Source organism: Pinus tabuliformis, chromosome 2_1 (genome assembly GCF_031772625.1).
Source record: "Pinus tabuliformis cultivar Carrire ecotype Pingquan chromosome 2_1, CPIR1, whole genome shotgun sequence".
NCBI classification, from domain to species: Eukaryota; Viridiplantae; Streptophyta; class Pinopsida; order Pinales; family Pinaceae; genus Pinus; species Pinus tabuliformis.
The window spans coordinates 480,962,562-480,972,272 of record NC_142299.1 but is presented as its reverse complement, the minus strand read 5'-3'; positions in this window follow the sequence as shown (position 1 = coordinate 480,972,272).

The window sequence follows — 9,711 nt, the reverse complement described above, 5'->3', positions numbered from 1 at the left end:
CACAATGGTTATTTACCAGTACTGGGTTCATTTTTTAAAGAGCTTGAATGCGCCAAAACACTGCTCAAAAGCTTATGTTTATTTTTTAACAAGCATGAACTATGACGCTAAAACTGCTCGGATCTCGGTTTTCTATTTTTTAACGAGCATAAATTCCGCGGTAAAACTGCTCGATATACCAGTCATAGGATAAGAAATGTCTTCCTGCAAGATTCCAATTTTTATAGAGCTTGCACCTCACATAAGCTATGCTCTTCATTCAGCAAATTTTGACCTTTGCCCCACATCTTTGCATGCCCCCAGGTATAAAGTACAATTTCAAAGCTGCCCCTACTTATCCGATAAAACATTTGTTTTAAAGGTGAGGCTTGCCTCTTTCTGGTTACCCAAAGAATGGTTTTATTTGCTGCCGCAAATGAAACTCTTTCTTCAGCGATGTCTATCATTAGGTTACTCAAAGATGGTTACTACTTGTTGCAGCAGAGGAATCCATTTCCTTGGAGGCTGCCCCTACTTATCCTCTAAAACATTAATTTTAATGGGTGAGGCTTGCCTTTTACCCAAAGATGGTTACCATTTGCTGCCGCAATAGAATCTCTTTCCTTGGTAGCCTACCTGTTTAGACAAAGTTGAATGACCTTTGTCAAACAAGTAACCTTATCAAAAGAATCCTATTCTAGAACAACCCCTCTTCCATCCACGGACGGGGTACGAACTAGTCATATTCTTTCGCGGAAATTCTACTTTATACCCAAGGTTTCCTCTGCCCGAAGCAGACCAGGATGCATGCCCCCTGGGTTCCAGTTCTATCTTTCCGAATCACTCGCATTCATCGGGAAGGAGGACTGGGGGTGGAGACATTTCTTGGGTGAATAGACCATTGAGGGTTGGTATTTGACTATTTGCGATGCGTGATCCCGGAAATGAAAGTTGGTCTACAAGCTTGACCACCCTTCCTCTGTGTGGAAAACACATTACTCTAAAGAGTGAGGAGACTATAGCTCCCATGCAATATATATAGTCACGTCCAAGGAGTAGGTTATAATCCAAGGGTCCTTGAACGACCATCATGTTCATATTAACGGTCTTCCCTTTCAATGTAACAGGCACATTGGGGAGGATCCCTAATGGTCGACTGGTTCCTTTATCAAAGCCCGAGAGATTTCTTATCTCAGGGAAAAGCGCCGGGGAACCCAGTGCTTTCCAAGCAACAGAGGAAAGGATACTCACAGATGCCCCTTCATCAATGATAGTTCCAGCCATCACCATTCTATAAATTTGGACTATGATTCTGAATGGTATACTGGCTGGTAAGCGGGGTCTGCCCAGTTGGTTCCAATCAAAGGACACAACCAGGTTGCTTGGTGGTGGGACCAAATACACGGCCGGGTACGATCCTGACGGTGTTCCTTCCTACGATAAAGGAATGGGCGCATTGCCCTGATGCTCATCAGAATCTGTGTTGATGAAAAGAATCTGGATGGTGTCATCCTTATTCTCTTCCGTGAGGGTGTCATTTGAAGATGAATCTTCAGTGACGGTGTCATTTGAGGATGAAACCTCTGAAGGAAGAACCGGGTCAACTTCCGTATCGACCTTTAGACTTTCATCTGGTCTGGATTCAGTAGGTTCATTTTCAATGACTGACGCTTCAGCTGACCACTTGAGCGGGCCAGCTGTATTTTCAACCAACGAAGGACTTGGCACGAGTTTTTTGTATCCAGGAGGGAGTATTACTGGAGAAACCGGACGATCTTCCAAAACTCTCTTCGCTTCGTCTAAGAAGGGACAACGGTGGATGGCGTGACCACCTTCACACAGTCTGCAGGGGGATCTTGCTCCCCCTCTTTGTCTTGAACCTTCACTTTCGCTAGTTGACGGTAAGCAATCAACATGGCTATCAGAGGTTGATGCTCCCGAATTGTGCAAACGAGGTGACCAGTCCCTTAGTATCTGGGGAATACAGGGACAATCTCTATGGAAGTGGTCTCCTCTACATATGACACATGGCGATTTAGGCCCGGTCTGTGCCGTGTGTGGGTTTTTGTTAGATGTCTTTTGCTTGCCCCCAGTCGCCTTAGGCTCCTTCTTCTTCTTTTCCTTCTTCTCCATGGGAGCTTGACTTTTGCCAGCTCCACCTTTTGAAGATGAAGGATTGGAGGAAGGGTTAGAGGAAGTAGAAGGCTGGTGGGAGGCTCTAGACTCATCTAACTGTTGACTCGACTACTCAGGAACCATGGTGTTCTGAACTACACTAGTTGAGAATAGCCAAACAGGCAGGCCAATTGTCAGTCCTGGAAGCGACAATGTGGCCATGTGGGGCGCACCAACTTCTCCCCAAGAGGAGAATGGACTAGGACTTCCATCATGTGGAGTTCCTTGGTTGGGGCGTTCCATGTTCTCAACTTAAAGATCAACGCGGGAATAGGAGGTGATTATGTTCCGTTTAAAATAAATTTTATAACGACGCTTCGACACAACTTGCTTTTTCACTTTTTAAGAGTCGAGAAAAAGCTAAAGATGACTCTAGTCTCCTTCGATGTTTTAACGAGCCTGAAGTGACAAATGCTCAGATGGAATTTTTTTGTTATAGAGTTTGAAAAAGGCCAAAAGAAACTGCTCTGGAGTTCTAGGCAGAGGGTGTGCCAAACCTTTCGCAAAACCACATAATACGTTTTACGGTACGAGTGGTCGATCTTCGTGAATGCTGTGTTCACTGCATTGCGATCAGTAGGGCAGCCGACACGGTTTCCTATGGATAAAGGCTTTGATCCTATAGGGGTCTCCCAATATATACGCGACGGTACGTGGGAGCACAAGTCCGTATTGATACTTATCGCTTCACCGTGGAGGAATCACCCAACCACTCAATGCTAAGATATCACGTTTAACGACGCCGGAACACGTCTCTAGCTTAGACCTCTAGATGTTTGCGTTATGTTTCAATGCGTTGTTATGTAAATTCAATTTATTTTAAGGTTGATCTTGTTTAGCAGTTTGCCTTTATGGATCACCACGAGATGTATATAAACACTCCTGAATGCAATCTAAGATGATAAGGAAACTTTTCAATCTTTCAACTTTGAAAACCTTAACTACTGAGGGAGAAGGAAGATAACACCTTTTCACACAGATCATAGAGCACACACTAATGCACTTTCCTAAATCAACATGCAAACTGTCATAATGCACATGCACAATGCAAGTATTTCTTTTCTCTTTCTTAATGTTGATGAAATGCAAAAAGAAAGATGTTCTATAACTTTGAATTCAATTTCAAGCGAAAGCAAACAAGTTCGTCCAAAATCGAAAGACACCTTACGATTTACTTGTTTCGACACTTAGAAATATATAAATTCAAACCATATAATGAAAGCGACAAACACAATCAGCTATGAACAACAAATAAACTAACTCTTAAGATCAGAACGACACTTAATCATAGGTCTAGATCTAAGAGGTCAATGCAAGACTGGTTCACTTTCGTTATGGGAAACTGTAAATGGCACAAGAAATACAAAAGAACAAATACAGTTTCTTTATACAACTGAGGCGGAATAATGACAAAGGAAGATGGTTTCAGATAGGCCCACTGACTGGCAACAAACAGCAAAAACAATAGTGAAAACAAGGCAAGACACAGCAGGAAACCACAGTAACTCAAGCCAAGACTGGTCCAGCGCAGGTGTAACACTGCCTGTTTGACCTTTAGCGCAGGTAGCCCCTTCGGGAACTGCGCTGAAATGCAGACAGCCTTTGTACAGCCTGCAATGAAGAACGAGACTTTCGTCCGTCTTGGTTTCCGGGTCACAGATTGCTCAAAAATTCACAGTTTTTGCTCAAATCAGAAGCTATCAGTCAAGGAAACACTAAGGGATGTAAAGGAGGATGAAAAGCTATCACTAAGAGCTTATTAGAGTCCTTGTGGATCAGCTCTTCAAATCATAAACTTGCCCAGAAACTGAGCTAGAGTAGCTGCCCTCTACTTTGTGTTTGATGGATTCAAACACAGTTCAATTCGGTACTCCCTTTGTTTGTGAAATGAATAGCAAAAAACCACAAACAATCAACAAGATACGCTCCCCAACGGAGTCACCAATTTGTTGGGGGGAAAAGTATCTAATGTAGAATGCCTCTATCCCACTCTGAAGGTGATAGTACTTCAGCAACAACTGAATGCAAAGCTATTCAAAGTTTCTTCTTTATGAGATGAGAGAGGGAAGAAAAGGATGATCTACTAATCGTTATCTTGTGCTTAATAGTCGATCTAGTCTTCACTCCTTGCTGCTTGCTCCTAGCTCCTTGCCCTTTCACCGGCCCAGCTACACACAGATCCTGTAAAAGCAAAAGAAAAGGAAACTAATTAAATCATCGACATATAACATAATTATCATAATCAAATCATCGACATATAACATAATGATCAACAATTTACCTTCCATCACTATGTGGTACAGGTTTGCATCCACTTCACTCTTGGTGAAGCCCAATCCGATGAAGTAGCTATTAATCCTGGTGTACCAAGCAAGGGGTGATTGCTTCAGCCCATACAATGCTCTCTTGAGTCGACACACATGCGACTCATGGTTGAAGTTCTCAAAACCTTCAGGATGCTCTATGTACACCTCTTCCTCAATCATGCCATGAAGGAATGTTGTCTTTACATCCATTTGATGTATCTTCCAACTAATCTGTGCTGATAGTGCCAATATAGATCTGATTGATGAGTACCTTGCAACAGGGGCAAAGGTATCTTCATAGTCAATCCCCTCTACCTGTGAAAATCCATGGGCCACAAACCTGGCCTTATGCTTCTCCACACTACCATTTGTAGCTTGCTTTACCTTGTAAAGCCATTGGGAGCTCACCACTAACTTGTCTTCCAGTATTGGGACAACATCCCAAACACTATTACAAACTATGGAGTCATACTCCTCCATCATGGCATCAACCCAAACCGGTTGTTTCAATGCCTCGTCAAAGGAAGATTTCTTTGTCTCAACACATCTGCTCATAAGAGCCATGTATCCAATGTACCTCTCAGGTGACCTCCTCTGCCTGAGCTGAGATCTGGGTGCTCCCAAATTCTCCCGTTCATCATGCAATAACCTGTTAGCCTCTCTAGTGTGCTTTCTCCCATCTTTGGAAGACTCTGCTTGAGTGGATGTCTCCATTCTTGGATCCTCTGCATGTGGCTGCTCCACATCAATCTGAGGCTCCTCAACCTTAGGGACCAAAATTTCCTCAACCCCATGTAGCTGAATCTCCCTCTCAAGGGAAACTCGCATGGCCTTGTTCTCATCGAACCTGATATCCTTGCGAACCACTGTCATCCTACTGGTTGGAAAGTACACCCGATAGTTGTGGGGTGTATCAATGTACCCCAAAAATATCCCTAACTCTGTTGTCATCTTAAGCTTCTTCCATGCATCTTTGGTCACATGGAAATATACCGATGAACCAAAAATCCTGAAGTGACCAACATCTGGCCTCTTACTGGATAAAGCCTCCTCTATTTTCTTCATCCCAGTATCCGATGCGGGCTTCTGTTATGTAAATAAACAACTGTCTTGCATGCCTCAACCCACAAGTGTAGTGGTAGGCCCTGATCATGAAACATCACTCATGATGCCCCTACAATGCTTCTGTTCTTCCTCTCATCCACCCCATTCTGTTGTGGGTTATGTGATGACGTCAACTCGCGTTTAATCCCTTCTGCCGCACAAAAGTTCTTAAACTCATTTGAGACATACTCACTACCATTATCACTCCTCAGATATTTAACCTTTTTGCCAGACTCTTTCTCAACCAATGCTTTAAATTGACATAACTTTTTGAAAGTTTGATCCTTCTTCTACATGAAAAAGATCCAGAATTTATGAGAAAAATCATCAACAAATATAACATAATACCTTTGTTTTGTCGTGGATGATGTCGAGAATGGTTCATACACATCTGAATGGACTCGCTCTAGAATCACCACTGCTCGATTGTCTTTGTTGTGAAAGGAAGCCTTGGTTTATTTTCCCAAAGTACACCCCTTACATGTATCAAATTTCTCTAGCGTACCTTTGGGAAGACCAGTAGAGATCTGCTACATGATTTTCAAAGTCCCATGATGCAAGTGACCCAATTTCCCATGCCATAGCTCACCAACATCTCGGCTCTGCACCATGTCTACTTTCATGCTCAAAGAAGCATAATACTCTACCTCCAACTTATAGAAATTCTTAACTCGAATCCCTATCTTCCTTACCTGACCCGTGCCTATGTGTCGAAGGAATGTCTTTCCTTTGCTAAATACCACATCATAGCCTTTATCCTCCAACATGGCGATAGATAATAAGTTCTTCTTCAACTCGGGCACATACATGACATCTCTAAAGGTGAGAGGAGCACCATTCTCCCTCCGAAAAGTGACCGTGCCCAATCCTGTAGCACTATACCACCCGTCATCACCCATCTTGATATCCATCTCGAGATCCTTCTCCTCCAGGTCACTGAACAACTCCTTGTCACCATTCATGTGGAATGAAGCTCCACTGTCAAGGTAGCATACACTACCCATCATTGATGACACCATGCATGCAATGAGAGTAAAGTCCACTTTGAATTGAGAGGCCAAAGCCTCAGCCGCCGCTCCTCCTGAGGACTTCTTCTTGGACTTCTTCAGTGGACAATTTGTAGCAAAATGTCCCAACTCATGACAATGAAAACAATTAACTTTCGACATGTCTTTCTTCTTACCTCCATGGCAAGAATCTGATTTGGAATGGGATGCCTTCCCTTTCCCCTTCTTTTCCTTACTTGCTAAGGCACAATTTTCCTCATCATCAGTATTTAATGAGGAACCATCTCTGGTGTTCCTTTTGATATCCTCCTGCATCAATTCCGACCACATTCGTTCCTAATCTGGTAGTTTCTCCCTCCCATTCACAGAGTCTTGATAGCTATTCCAACTCTTGGGAAGGCCTAGGAGAGCTAGGCTCACCATATCATCCTCGAAGATAGTTATTCCAACACTTCCAAGCTCATCACGACAATGAGTGAACTTGGTCAAGTACTTTGGAATGGTCTCACCTTTCTCCATCTTGATTTTTCAAAGTTTATCTTGTAGTGCCAACTTCCTATGGTCACTTTTGTTCTGGAACAGGTCCATCAATGCTTTCCACATAACATATAGAGTTTCCTTCCCATGGAGATTCAAGAAAATGTGGTCTTGATCTCCCTCAAAGATTATCCGCCTTGCCTTCACCACACACTTCTTCCATTCAGCCAGATCTTTAACATCCGATGTTGGTGGCTTAGGAATGTCTTGATCAATGAATTCCATGAGGCCATTATCCTCCAACACTGCATCCATCCTATCCTTCCAGGCTATATAATTTGAGCTCCCTTCCAAGGCATACTCGAGCCTCAAACAATAGAAAGCCATCTACCGATCCTGAAGTATGATTTGCAAATTCGAATTTCACCTATAATCCCAAACTCAAAACTTTAAAATCTCCTCTAGTATATTGTCTTCAGCTCTAACACCATGAAGATTTTCCTGTAGATTCACAGCTCATGTAATGTACTAAAACACAAGACAAGAATCTAATCTACTCTTTAAACAACAAAAACCAATAGATCGATGAAAAAAATAATCAATAAGAGGAAGATAATCAATGGCACATAACACAATAATTTCTCTAGGGAAAACCACTACTCAAAACTTCGACTATCTATTGCATTAATCATAAATATGAGTGATAATACAAAGCTTGTTCTCACTAGAACAATTCTTGCATAAGTATGATCAACTCTCTGCCTCACAATCCCACTCTAGCCAACACTTAGCCAATTTTGCTGCATGCCAAGCCCATATTTCCTTACAAAATTCCTGTGAGGATCATCCCATATTTAATTGGGAATTCCGTCCTCCATAACTGTGCAATCCAAACTCAGGTCCTTCTTTGATTGCATGCATGACCTATACAACTCGGATCATTCTACAATTGATAGTACATTGTCCCTACACTCTAGTCTCAACTGGGTCTTTCTTTGAATTGACATGCATGAGTTTTTCATGAGGGAACCTTTAGTTATCTAGAGTAGCACCTGAAGATGCACCAGTGCACCAACTCACTACTAACCCTCTACTAGTTTCACAAACAGTTAGAACTAGTTTAACTGTCTATAACTTAGTCAAATTGAGTTATCTAATTATAACTCAAATAAACTCATCCTAGACCCCTAAAATTTAGGGAGAACATATACATGACTACAGAAAGACTTCAAACTCAAAATTCCTAAGCTAACTAAGTTAAATAAACTTAATTGACTATTTGCAAGTTTTTATGAGAATAGAATTCAATTTTAATTCTTAGTTTAATTCAAGGACAAATTAAACTGAAATTTTTGGTTGCCATTTCTTAACAGATATCACGATATGGTGAGGGTGGAGGTGATTCAACCTCTGGATTCCATTGGTTGTTTATGGATTCATTTATCCCACGAGATCCCACATTCAGGCTTGGAATATGGCAGGGGGGTGGTTGGCTAAAACAAAGATTTGGTTAAGCCAATCTATGGTCGGGTGGTACGTGGAAATGCCAAACTTGGTTGGATTTTGTCTATGTTTAATAAGAGCTAAGTTCCTCCTGCTTTTGATGAGTAAACATACTTGTTATTATGTGGCTTTAACAATTGTTCTCTCATTGTTATTTATCTGGTTATACGTTGGTTATAAGCATGGTTATTTCACAGCTCTTAGTGATGGCTCTTTCCATGTTTTTACTTGTAACTAAATGAATAATGAATGCAAGACTTAATTGATGTCATGACAGCTAAGGTGAGAAGGCAATGATCCTTCTTGTTAAACCTTAAATAAGTTTTCATCTCCTTATGTTTAGACTTGCATTCATGACATGTAGGTTGCATATTTACCAAGTGTTTGATAGAATGCCAGTTTTGGTTGGGGAAGGTCTAGTCAAGTCCTTGATCAAGTTTATTATCAAAATCATTTTATTCATGTCTTTTATGAGTTCTGGACATTTCATGGAGTTATGGGTAGTGAGTGGATCCTAGCCCTGAAAAATAGCCTTAAATATTGCAGTCGTTGGCATAGCATTGGAAGAAAAAGGCTATAGTCACACTTAGGCATGCTCATGGGAGAGACTGGAGTCTCTCAATCACTTGGAGGGCTTGGTAAGGGAGTGACTGGGGCTCTAGGTTAGTGCAAAGAGAGTCATCTCGAGGGTTGGACTCCTGGAGGGGTTGGGTTGCTTCTGGAGGTTTTGTAGCACTTGCGAGAACTCAGTAAGGTCTCAAGTTGTCGACTCCATTTCCTTAAGGTCATATAGGAGGTTGATTCTTATCATAGTGACCCTCAAATCATGTTTACCCTAGGTAAACCAACTGTTGGGTTCCTATACCAATAGGTTTCATTTTTCATGATTGACCCGGGAAGTGCCAAATATGTTCATCTTTTCATGCTGCAAAGGTTCCATATTTTGTAAAAGAATTAGAGAGAATTAAAAAATGTAAAGAGGGTATGCCCTAAAAGAATAATCAAAGGGCAATAAAAATGAATTGGTCAGAAAAAAATAATAGAAATGAACCCCAAAGAAAGACCAGGAAAGTGACCAGCCAAAATGCCACTGCTAGCTGATTTGTGGGTTCACAATGTGCATATGCTACTGCTTATCACACTTGATGGGTGGTCCAACA